This window comes from Orcinus orca, chromosome 4 (assembly GCF_937001465.1).
Source record: "Orcinus orca chromosome 4, mOrcOrc1.1, whole genome shotgun sequence".
Classification (NCBI taxonomy): domain Eukaryota; kingdom Metazoa; phylum Chordata; class Mammalia; order Artiodactyla; family Delphinidae; genus Orcinus; species Orcinus orca.
The window spans coordinates 20,302,870-20,316,421 of NC_064562.1; the positions used below are offsets into that span (position 1 = coordinate 20,302,870).

Below are 13,552 nucleotides of genomic sequence, written 5' to 3' on the forward strand. Positions count from 1 at the left end.
ATTAATTTGTCAAAATATCAGTCCGGTCACATTTAGGAAGCATCACAAGAAATGAATATAATTAGTGACTGGGATTAAGATCTCTGATTTTTTTTTTTCAGGAAGGTGATCACCAGCAGGCCAGCCCCGGTCCAGCAGGATGCTATGTCCTGAGCGCTACCTTTGAGTTTCTAGGTAAATGTTGTTCTGATAACAAACTGGGTTTCTCAGCTCCCTCCCCACTGGGAGGATGGTGTGTGATCTGGATAACGTTCTTGACTTTTCTGCTAAGACTCTAGCTCTCAGCCAAGAGAAAAAAAAAAAATGGAGAAGAAGCATTTGTGTCGCTGTGCATTAGCAAAGGGAACCGTGTGAGCTAGGTGAGCCCACATCACTGCCACTCGATATGCTCCCTGCTGCGTAAATTGAGGGAATCTTGATGTTACCCTGATCAAAAGAAGCCTAGATCCTGGAATCAACTCCTGGAGTCCTACATTGGGGTGGGAACTTTCCTGAATGTACCAGAAGTCCATCCAAGCACAGGGACTGGAACGTAGGAAAAAGAGCACACAGGCACCTGCTTGCTGCCTTACCCCATTATTGGCCTCTCATCTGTTTCAGCAAATTCATTCTTCTCTCCTCATAATAACGATTAGCCTTTGCATGTTCCATAATTCAACCCAATCTGTGACATATGTTTCCTGAATCTCAAGATAACTCATTCTCTCCCTACCTCTTGCTTTTAACATCACACACACACACACACACACACACACACACACACACGCACACAGGCACACAGGCACACACGCACGCAATTTAGTGGTACCCAAAACTGGGTTGGTTGCCTACCCAGTAGGTGCCCATTTTTCTCCTCTGTTTTTTGCTGGGGTAGTTTGCCTCCTACAAGAACCTAAAATGTCAGTCACCAGCCTTTCCAGCTTCCTTGCTGCTAGATAGAGTGACATGACATAGATTTAGGGTGGCAATGTGACACAGCCCTGGGGTGCCATGTGACAGAGTCCTGCAGTGCCAATGTGATGAGGTGACACACCTGGAGTGGCCAAGTGACAAAGTTCTTGGGTGGTAAAGTGACACAGTTCTGGGAGGGCCATGAGATACAGTGCTTGGGTAGCAATGTGACACAGGTCTCTGGGGACCATGGGATACAGTCCTGGGTGGCAAGGTGACACAGTTCTGGAATGGCCATAGAAACATTCCTGGGATGGTCATGGGACACAGTTCTGGGGTGGCGATGTGACATAGTGGTGGAGTGGTGATATGACACACGTGATAACCGTGTAAAACGTTTCTGCCTCAGTGCAGCCTGAAGTATGCGTGCTCTCCAGCAGGAAAGCATTCCTAGGAACTTCTAGGAAAGATTCCCCGTCTTTATACAGAGGGGGAATCTGTCTCCCCATTGGGACTTCCCCCTTTGTCTTCTCACCGTGGAACAGCTTTACATGAGCATATGTTGCCATGATGACAGACATTTCATCTGCTAAGGATGGCAGACAAATGACAAGTGCCTGGAACCTTGACTGCGTTTTTGAGCAAGTGCAACAACCCTTGGCTTGCCTACCCCTAGATTTCTTCTTAAGAGAGATAATGACTAAACTCCTGATATTTCTGTCACACACACTTGAGCACACATAGGCACTGTTTATTTTTATTGCATGTACATATTTTATTGCATATACACAATTCTACTAGCATAGGAAACTATAAGCATTTCCCTGTAGACATTAAACTTATTTTTGCAAGCAAAGATATGAGCTGCTTTTTGATAAGAGTTTAGAACAAAAAAATCCATTTGAAACTTTGTGAAGAATAACACGAGAAGTCTACTTTAGTTGCATAAATATGAGGCAAGCAGGCTCTGTGACCTGCAGTAAAGACACATAAGACTTTTGACTGACCAAGTTAGGTGTTAAACGCTCTGTGGTAAACAAGTCTGTGGAGTGAGTGGCCAATTTGTCTAAGAAACTCATGGCCTTCTGGGAGATTAAAAGTCCCCCAATTCCTGCTACCTAAAGTTTAAAATAAGAGAAACCAATCAACTTGCACTCAGGTGGCCAGAGCGACCTGCAGTAAAATTACCTTGACCAGAGTGAGACTAAGCTCATGGCCTAGGGTTCAGTGTACTTCAAGCTGAAAGCTCTACAGCTTCCATACCAGTGATTTCTATTTAGGAAACAACAGCAGAGTGTGAAATCTAGAAACCTCACTGACTCTGTGAAGGGATGTGAACCAGCAAGGACACACCACAGCCAGTAGACAAATATCATCTGTCAAACATCGTCTGTACAGGACGTGGAAGTAATGGCAGCAGTGGGATTTCTAGATGACAACTCTCAATTTGTGTTTTGTGTATGGAAGTAAGCCGAATCTCCTACTCCAACTCACTTTAATAGCATGAGCAAATGACACGTTCTTGGACAAACTGCGACTGGGGAGACCTGAAGGAAGAATTAATGAAATTACCACTAATAGGACTTGTGGAAGTCAGAGCATTAAATAAAAATGAATGAATGGGGCTTCCCCGGTGGCGCAGTGGTTAAGAATCCTCCTGCCAATTCAGGGGACCTGGGTTTGAGCCCCAGTTCGGGATGATCCCACATGCAACGGAGCAAATAAGCCCGTGCACCACAACTACCGAGCCTGCGCTCTAGAGCCCACGAGCCACAACTACTGAGCCCGCGCGCCTAGAGTCTGTGCTCCACAACAAGAGAAGCCACCGCGATCAGGAGCCCGCGCACCGCAATGAAGAATAGGCCCCGCTAAACACAAGTAGAGAAAGCTCGCACACAGCAACGAAGACCCAACGCAGCCAAAAATAAATTTAAAAAATAAAAAAAATTTTTTTTAAATGAATGAATGAATGAAAGCATCATTCCCCCCAGATTATTGATTGGGGCATATAAATATTTGCCTATGGCACACATATACCTACTTAATATTGAAGTTGAGAACTAAATGACAACTTTCGATTGTCCCAAAATAAAAAGAGTAATTAAGCACAGTTATTCTTCCCTAATGTAACCTTTCTGTTCTTTGACAAAACGTTTTATTTCGGACAGGATTTCCTAACATGTTAAGTGTTTTTCGAGAAAGTTTTCTAAGGTCAAATAAATGTGAGACACACTCTTTACACAAATTTGAACCTATTGCTTTGAGGCAAGCTTTCTGAAGCCTTTAATATACATTATGAATATCCAAGATGGGCTAGAGAGATATCTCCTCTAAAAATTATGTAATCACTGAAGCCTTCTTCATGAAACATCTCATGAGACTAGTATCTTGCAGAACATAATTTGAGAAACACTGATATAGGGTTTAAAATCCAACCCACAGATAATAAACGTTTAAGTTTTTACATGTATTTTGTTTAAATATATTATAATTATTTAGAATTTAACCCTGTATTCGACTGCATTTTCACTCATCGGCTGTCTCTTTATGACTTCACCACTCTGGAGCTTTTAATATTAATGTATGGTTCGGTCTGTTAGAGCAGTTTTTCAAATACATTTTCAAGAATGGTTCATGAATAATGCATTTTCTGATCTCCCCTCCAAATATGTGAAAATATGTTTTCTGTATCCTCATTGTGTGACATTCATCTTGGCTATGTACAAAATTATTGGGTCCTGAAATCATGCCCTCAAAATGGGAGGCAAAATTTGTTATGTGTTATTGCATAGAAGTTAGGAGCAAGCTGGAATTTGTTATTTCCTACATAACTTTGTTTGGGGATGAGGGAAAGGGGAGAAGCATGAAGTTAATCCTGGATACTCATCTGTATCCAGGCCTGTTCGTTTTGATTCATATTATTTAACTATTTGAAAGGATGTGTACATTATCCAAAATCATTTGGAATGAAATTTGCAAAACACTTTAAGTCTGTATGACTGATTTACTATGGAGTCTCAAATTGCTGGAGCATAAACATGAAAAGCATTCTTTTGATCTAATGATTGGTACCTTCCATGTTCAAAGGTACCTCATTTCCTACTGGGTGCCCAGCTTCCTAACTGGCATCTTAGTTTGAGTCAAAATCTCATTTATTCTAGAAAGTTTCATGTTAGTTATTAAAAGACAAACACATTCTTTTTAACTCATAATCTATTAAATTCAAAGTTTACTTCTATTCCTTAGAAGTTCACCCTATCTCCTTCCCTCAGGATAGACTTGTGGTTCGAGGGTTTGAAGTGCAGAGGTTTGGAGTGAAGCACAACTATCTATCAGTGGTTTCTATCACTTTATATTTGCTTGAACTTTCTGAAATTTTATATAAATGGAATCATATAGTGTATACTCTTTTTGGTCCAGAGTCCTTCACTCAGCCTAATTATTTTAGATTCATCCATGTTGTTGTATGTATCAATATTTGATTTCTTTTTATTGCTGAGTAGTATTCCATTATATGAGTATATCACAATTGGTTTAGGCATTAACTTGTTGATGGTCACTTGGGTTGTTTCTGTTGTACTGTTTGGTTATTATAAACACAACTGCTGTAAACATTCATGTACATGTCTTGTTGTGTGCATATGCTTTCATTTCTCTTGAGTACATACCTATGATCAGAATGGCTGGATCACATGAGAAGGGTATGCTTACATCTTTACAAAACTGCCAAATTCTTCTGAAGTCCTTTTTCCATTTTATTTTACAACAAGCAATGCTTGTAAGTTCCCTTAGCTTCACACCCTCACAAAGCTTAGTGTGGTCATCTTTTCATTTTTGTCCATTTTAATGGGTGCATAGTGATAGCTATTTCACTGCATTTTTTAATTTGCATTCCCTAATGAATAATGATGATGAGGAACTTTTTATGTACTTATTTGACATCTGTATATCCTCTGTGGTGAAGTGTGGCGTTCAAATCTTTTGCCCATTTTATTGAGTTTTTTAAAACTTATTATTCAATGCAAATCCTTCATCAGCTACATATTTTATAAATATTTTCTCTCAATCTGTGTCTCCCTTTTCTTTTTCTTTAGAGTGTCTTTTGAAGGGCAAAGTTTCTTAATTTTGATGAAGTTCAATTTGTTAATTCTTACTTTTTATACTTCTTGCTTTGTTTGTTGTACTTAAGAAATCTTTGCCAAACCAAAGGTCATGAACATTTTCTCCTAATAGTTTTACAGTTTTAGCTCTTACACTAAAGTCTATGATCCATTTCAAGTTATCACATGAGGAAAAGAACAAGCTTAATTTTTCCAAATGACTATCCAATTGTTAAAACACCACTTGTAGAAAAGATTATCTTTTCTCTTCCTAGCAGTTTGGTAAAATCAATTAATGATATATGTGTGGATCTATTTCTGGAATCTAGTTTATTCCATTGGTCTATTTTACCCTCTCTTTATGCTAATATTTTACTATCTTGATTATTGTAGCTTTATGATAAGCCTTGAAATTGTGTACTGTAAGAATGCCAATTTTTTCCTTCTTTGTTAAAGTTGTTTTAGCTATTTTAAATCCTTTACGTTCTCATATAAGTATTAGAATCAGTTTGTTACAAATCAAAAGACTGCTGGGATTTTCATTAGTAATACATTGGATCTATAGATAAAATGGGGAAAATTATCCTAACAATATTGAGTGTTCTGATCCATCAGTAGCTATATCTTTCCAGTTATCTAGGTTTTTAAATTTCTTTCTGCAGTGTTTTGTAGTTAAAATGTAGATCTATATCTTTTGTCAAATTGTCAACCCTAGCTTAACCTAACACTCTCCTTCTAGAATCTAATTCTTTCTTGTAACTATCTTTGGAATTAGATAACAATTGGTGTCATATTCTGTTCAGATTAACCCTCTGTAATGTCACCAATTTTGTGTCCCAGGAGGATGAATTTGCAGCTGTGCTTTAAATATTTCATCTGGTTATGTAAAACATAACCCATTGGGTTTAAAGGTAAACTGTCATCTCAAGCTATTACCATGAACTGTCTATACCTTATTTTCAGGAGACTATCAGGGGAAAACATTATGCACAAAAATGATTTAAACAACATCTACTTCAGTCACTATTATAATCCTCTCAGAGACAACTGAAAGCATAATATTTTTGTCATGTGAGAATACAATTTTCTGTTCTAAATGGGTTAAGTTCATGTGGTGGCAGAACATATAGGAAAACCACAATGGGAAAATATGAATAGAAGAGCCATACAGCCTTATTTCACAAAAATAATAAATCAGTCACACAAATTTTTCTAAAAAGTTGTGATTAAGTCAACCAAGTGTGATTCTTAGAGTCAGTTTCCTGGGATGCCAGACTTTAAAACCAGAAAACAAGTAATAAAATGGCAATAAGTATATACCTTTCAATAATCACATTAAGTGTCAACGGACTGAATGTTTCAATCAAAAGACATAGGGTGGCTGACTGGATAATAAAAAACAAGACCCATCTATATGCTGCTTACAAGAGACTTCAGAGCTATAATAGAAGACAAAGAATGGCATTATATAATGATAAAGTGATCAATACCAGAAGAGGATGTAACACTCAATATATATGTTCCTTATAAGCCCATAAATATATAAAGCAAATATTAACAGACATAAAGGGAGAAACTGACAATAATACAGTAATAGTAGGGAACTTTAACACCCCACTTACATCAATGGACAGATCATCCAGACAGAAAGTTAACAGGAAACAGTAGTCTTAAATGACACATTAGATCAGTTGAGCTTAATAGATATCTAAAGGACATTCCAATCAAAAACAGCTGAATACACATTCTTATCAAGTGTACATGGAACATTTTCTAGGATAGATCATTTGCTAGGCCACAAAACATCTCAACAAATTTAAGAGGATAGAAATTATATCAAGCATTTTTTCTGATCACATCTGTATGAAACTAGAAATCAATTACAGGAAGAAAAATGGGAAAAACAAACATGTGGAGACTAAAAAACATGGAGGGAGATGCAAGAGGGAGGAGATATGGGGATATATGTATATGTATAGCTGATTCACTTTGTAATAAAGCAGAAACTAACACACCATTGTAAAGCAATTATACTCCAATAAAGATGTTTAAAAAAAACCAAAAACCAAGGGGCCAATGAAGAAATCAAAGAAGAAATCAAAAAATACTTTGAGACAAATGAAAATAAAAACACAGCTTTCCAAAATCTACTGGATGCAGCAAAAGTAGTCCTAAGAGGGAAGTTTATAGCTATGCAGGCCTACCTCAAGAAATAAGAAAAGTTTCAAATAAACAAACTAACCTATCATCTAAAGGCATTAGAAGACGAAAAACAATGAGATATCACCTCACACCTCTCATAATGGCTATCATCAAAAAGACAACAGTAACAAATGTTGGTGAGGATGTGAGTAAAAGGGAATGCTAGTACACTGTTGGTGGGAATGTAAATTGGTAGAACCACTATGGAAAACAGTATGGAGGTTCTTCAAAAAACTAAAAATAGAACTACCTATGATCCAGTAATTCTACTCCTGGGTATATATCCAAAGAAAATGAAAACGCTAATTTGAAAAGATACATGCACTTCAATGTTCATAGCAGCATTATTTACAATAGTGAAGATATGGAAGCAAACTAAATGTCCATCAACAGATGAATGGATAGAGAAGACGTGGTATGTATGTATATATACCATGGACTGTTACTCAGCCAAAAAAAAGAATGAAATTCTGCCATTTGCAACAACATGCATAGATCTAGAGGGTATTATGCTTAGTGAAAGGAGCCAGACAGAGAAAGACTAATACAGTATGTTATCACTTATATGTAGACTCTAAAAAATAAAACAAATCAATAGAACAAAAGAGAAACAGACTCACGTATATAGAGAAAAAACTAGTGGTTACCAGTGAGGAGAGGGAAGGTGACAGGGGCAAGATAGGGATAGAGGTTTAAGAGGCACAAACTACAATGTATAAAATAAATAAACTACAAGGATATATTGTACAGCACAGGGAATATACCCAGTATTTTATAAAAACTTGAAATGCAGTATAATCTATAATAATTTTTAATCACTATATTGTACACCTGAAACTAATAAAATATTGTAAATCAATTATACTTCAATAAAAATAATAATAAATAAATAGAGATAATGAGCATAGGCAACTTCTTTTAGGAGATTTGTTCTAACAGCAAACAGAAAAAAATGGCTTTAAATGTGGACTGCTAGGGAAAGAAAAGGAAAAGCTCAAAGTCTTTAACTTGTTGGACTAAGTGTGTGTTAACATCATTAACCAAGATTAAAAATAGATATGGAATAATAACTTTGAAGATTTGGAAGAGGTAGATGACGGATTTACTTACCTAATCCAGGCAAGCCAGAATCAGGGACCATGGAATCTCTGAACAGGGCTAATATCTCAAGGGCTAAGACAGGTGTATGGGAGACTGGGGCTTTCCCAGAGCAGCCAGTGGGGTCCAGGGATTTGAGAACTGGGAAAAGTAGTATTGCTTTCTTGAGCCGAGCACATTTAGGGGGAAAAAAAGAGAGTTCCCAAGGGCTCAACACAAAAGAGAAAAATAAAGCAAACTAATTCAGAAACAAGGTAAGGAGCTCAAGTTGATTTGGAAGGCAAAGCTGCGATTATTGCTTACAGGGTGATCCCCAGGAATGCCAGAGGTTGGACCATGAGGTGGATGGAATACTGTTAAAAGCAGAGACTTGGGAAAATACAACCATTTCATGGTACACAAATAAACTATTATTATCTTCACTTCCTATCAGCTTTTCATTCTTCTGCTCTTATTAATTTTGGTCTGTTGAAAGTCCAACTTCAACAGCCCTTGTTTGTTTTCCATCAGTCCGGTGAACCCCAACTCTTTCTTGGAGGCAGAAATGAGATTGGGGCCAGGAACAGGAGCAGAGTGCAGACAGTTTGAGATCAAGAGACACAGCTCAAGTTGGGGCTACCTCTCACCTATCTTGTTTGAGACTCTCAAGGAATTTAGAATCTGCACAGATCTGCGGGTATATGATGAGTTCACTGGATACAATGAGCTTGAATACCTGGCCAGATAGAGATGTAGGTTTAAAACTCAAGAGATGTGTTCAACAGAAGTAAAAAGTACTAATACCTGAATATTTCCTCTTTTGCCCCTCTGACTTCCCTTCTTTAGCACTTCAACAGTCCTCCTTTAAGTACAGGATCTTGGTAACGAGTGAAGCCCTGAAAAGGCAACATAAAACAAGAAATGAAGTTAATCTACATCATAATGAGATTGGAGATGAAGACAGAAAAATCAGGTGGGCTGAATGCTGAGGCAAGTTTCTGAGGGTTTGGAATCAAGAGTGGAAAATGGAGTGTTTCAGGGAGCAACTGCCATCTACTGTAGGAGCCCCAAAGATGCAAAAATACAGGTGACATTTTCATCTGTGTTGTACAAAAAGATTGCTCTCAGTTTATGCATTTAATTGAGAGACTATTTAAGGAACTGAATGATTTTAATTATCTTTGAGCTAACTGAGTAATTTTTTAATTGCAACACCTTTGCTAAACAGATCTATATAGAGTCTTTATTTTAATGAATGTATTAAATGTTTGCATATGAATATAGTGGATTGTTTGTATGACCACCTTATGCTAGATGTTACTCATGTGATTTTGATGTTCAGTTTGTTTTCATGTTGCTACCAAAGAGTACTGCTTTAATTGTGGGCTACTAAGAGGAGGACCTAAAAAAAAAACAGAACTGGACATAATACATAATGTTCGATTTGTGCCAGGTGAGGTATAAATGCAATTACAATGCCCTAAACAAATAGAAATTTTGAGGTGATTTGAAAAGAGAAAACTGGAAGAGAAAATGAGTTAGTATACCTCCCAGAGTAGAGTAACATCCAATTTTAAGGACTCATGTCTTAGCGTCTTCACCACATTATCTTTCAAGCAGAGATATAGCAGTGTCATCAAATCAATATAATCTACGACATTAAATTAATGCCGCTAATTTTAAAAATATTATTTTAAAAGTTTGTTTATAAGTTAAGTTGTGTGCTGTTTTTAATACATCAGTTCACATCTGAGTATGTTTAAGAAACATTTTCATTAAAATAATATACTTTAATGTGGAACCAAAGAATTTCGCCTCTACAAATGGTTCACTTTTACCAAATTTGAAAAACGCTTGGAACACAACTAGCCTTATGCAAGCCTTGATGAAAAAGTGCTCTGAGACAGGCACAGGCCTCAGGGGGCAGCTGGCAAGAAGTAGAACAGATGCCATGGCAGTTCTAGAGTGAAATAGGGTGTTTAGAAACTTTCTATGAAATCTATGTTTCTCTTACTTAGCTTTTTAAAATTTCAGATAATAATATCTCAGAGGTACTTCAATAATACCCATTTATGTTTATGACATCTTTCACCATATTATACATTTCTTTAGCTGCCCCAAATTATAATTTTGAGTTTTCTGAATGAGTACTGCATTAACCAAATGTAAGAAGTATCTTGGTATTCCTGACAACCATAATTCAAAATAATGTAGTCATATTCTAAACAAAGTCCTGAAAAGTGACATAATAAAGGTATCATAATGTTCTTATAGCAACTGGACCATTTCAGTTTAAACACACATGGATCCACAATCTTAAATCACACTTCAGCAACAAGGACTCTATTGATAAGTGATCGATCCTTATTCAGTCATTTCTATTCATTCTTGAATACTGCCTGCTTCCCTTTAACTCTTAATTAATCTGTCACTTATCAATGTAAATTTTTGAGTAATTACAGCATTTAAATCTTTAGTATGGATGGAATTGCAATAGAATTTTGCCCCTTCTCATCATGACATGTCTTATAACTATGCTTCCTCCAGCTCAAACTGAGCTCCAGCCAAACTGAAACTCTTCCATGTTTTGAACAACACATAATCTCTCTAATCTAAAAAATGTCTCTCAAATGTTCACACTATTGAGTTCATCCAATCCAGTAGCTTCTCCCCAAGACTTAGAAGGGTGCCAGATGCAGCAAATAAAAATACAAGATACCCAGTTTAATCTGAATTGCAGGTAAACAATTAGATGCTTTTTTACTCTAAGCATAGCCCCGTTATTGCATACGACATACTTATACTAAAAAATTATTTGTTGTTTACCTAAAATTCAAATTTTACTGGTTATCTGTATTTTATCTGGCAACCCTGTGGCTAGGACTCTCAATTCTACAACTTCTAATTTTTATAAAGTATACCTTCTCCCTCTGGCATGGCAGAAAAGAAGAAGTAGAGTCATCTGTACAGAAAAGTAGGACAATGGTCTTAAGGCCTGGCCTAGCAGCCTTTGGTGTGACATCAAGCACTTTCTCTCAGCTGATATCCTGAGCCTCTTTTCCACATTAATTCCACAGCCTACACTTCCATGTTGCTCAGTATTATTTTCTAGATTCCCAGTCTTCTAACCCACTCTGGCTCTGATGGATGAGATCTGAATTATATCTGATGTTCCTTCTGGGATGAGCATGGGGGAAGAGGCACCCATCTGAAACTTGTGTTCCTGGGGCCAGGATTAGATATAGTAATGAGTGGGTCTGGTCAGTATGGTACAGTGGGTAGCCAAAGTCCAAGTCCTGTGTGAGACTGGGCCTGGCAAGTATGTGTAGGAAGCATCAAGTTCAAGAGAGAAGGGAGAAAATAAGAATGGGGAAATAAAGTGAAACAATAGGCAACATAATCTACAAGATGATGCAGTAGGGGAGAAGAGTTTCTATGGAATATTTATTTATTTATTTATTATTTATTTATTTTTTTGCGGTACGCGGGCCTCCCACTGCTGTGGCCTCTCCCGTTGCTGAGCACACGCTCCGGACGCGCAGGCTCAGCGGCCATGGCTCACGGGCCCAGCTGCTCCATGGCATGTGGGATCTTCCCGGACTGGGGCACGAACCCGTGTCCCCTGCATTGGCAGGTGGACTTTCAACCACTGTGCCACCAGGGAAGCCCTCTATGGAATATTTATAATAAAACTCATTCTCAAGGAGAAAATTGTTAAGAGGGCCAAGCTTATTTGGACAATTCACTTTCCAGCTTTGGCCTCCCGAGGTCCTTCCATGAGCATTGATATGATTGGCTGGTGGAAAATAGTTCTCTTTTCCTTCCTGGCTGCTTGACGATTAACTGCCATCATGAACAACACGGTAACTATCTGATCCAGGAAGTTCATGACCAACCGAATACTTCAGCGGAAACAAATGATCATCGATGTCCTTCATCCTGGGAAGGCAACAGTACCTAAGACAGAAATTCAGGAAAAACTAGCCAAAATGTACAAGACCACACCAGATGTCATCTTTGTGTTTGGATTCAGAACCCATTTCGGTGATGGCAAGACAACTGGCTTTGGCATGACTTACGATTCCTTGGATTATGTGAAGAAGGATGAGCCCAAACACAGGCTTGCAAGACATGGCCCGTATGAGAAGAAAAATACCTCAAGAAAACAGCGAAAGGAATGCAAGAACAGAATGAAGAAAGTTGGGGGGACTGCAAAGGACAATGTTGGTGCTGGAGATGAAGAAATGAAGTGTCCAGCAGTGAGCTGGAGATTGGGCAGCAGAAAGAATAAAGACTCTGCAGTGATTGTATCTTTGGAGACTGTGCAGCTTTTTCATGAGAGAGTTAATAAACTAAGACTTTAAAAAAAAAATAAAAGATGGTGAGGTTCTATCTTTGATCTTAGGAGTGGAAGACATTCTTCTCCTAGGCAGTTCCTTGATCTCAAAGCCCTAACACCACTGGGACTAATAAAATTCTAAGCCCAGGCCTATCTTGAGATTCTTTCCTTAGTCCCTACTTAGATGTTCTCATTTGGCATGACTTTCCCAGTGCTGTCTCCCTGCCTCATGTCCACATCTGCTTGGTCCTCATGGTTTAACATTAGAAAAGAGATGAATCACAGCCTTATACTATGTTAAAGACCACTACCATCTACTCGGTGACAGCTGCCTATATTCAAATTATAATGCCTAAGAAATCACAACCAGATTCTAACATAGTGTGCATTATAACCTTCATCCAACATCCCTGAAAACAAATTTAAGAGCTGTTCACTCAAATAATGACTCTCATCAATCAAACAGAAAAAATGGGGGGGAGGGCAAAGAGTTGGTCAGAGTGACTTCTGCGTCTTGCAGTCTCTGAGAATAACAAGAAAACATGGGAAAAATATGAAAACCGTTGGCTTGAAAGCATTAGGAAACTAGCAAAATATGGGCTATATTCCAGAACAAGATGTGGTAGAAAATGAACTCCAGAGACATATAGTAACATCTGGTCTACTTTTGCACATGTGGCGCTTGCCAATTCTGGAGAGATAGCTGAGAAGTGCTTTTGACAGCTCAAATGGTGAGGGGGGATAAAAATTGAAGTCAAAGACCCACCGAAGATAAGGGCGTTGGAAAACATCCCCTATATTGCTTTGGAAAACCAAAGAGTTGCATCTGAGGATTAAGGGCGAACGAGAATTAATTAACCAACCACCAAAAAGACGGCAGCCAGGGTTTCACTGGTGGCACAGTGGTTGGGAGTCCGTCTGTTAATGCGGGGGACACAGGTTC

General features: G+C 38.0%; 1 pseudogene; it reads left to right on the plus strand.

The window, feature by feature from the left end:
• Window positions 1–12,121: 12,121 nt before the first annotated feature.
• Window positions 12,122–12,636, plus strand: LOC101284869 (40S ribosomal protein S24-like; annotated as a pseudogene).
• The last annotated feature ends 916 nt before the right edge of the window (window positions 12,637–13,552 follow it).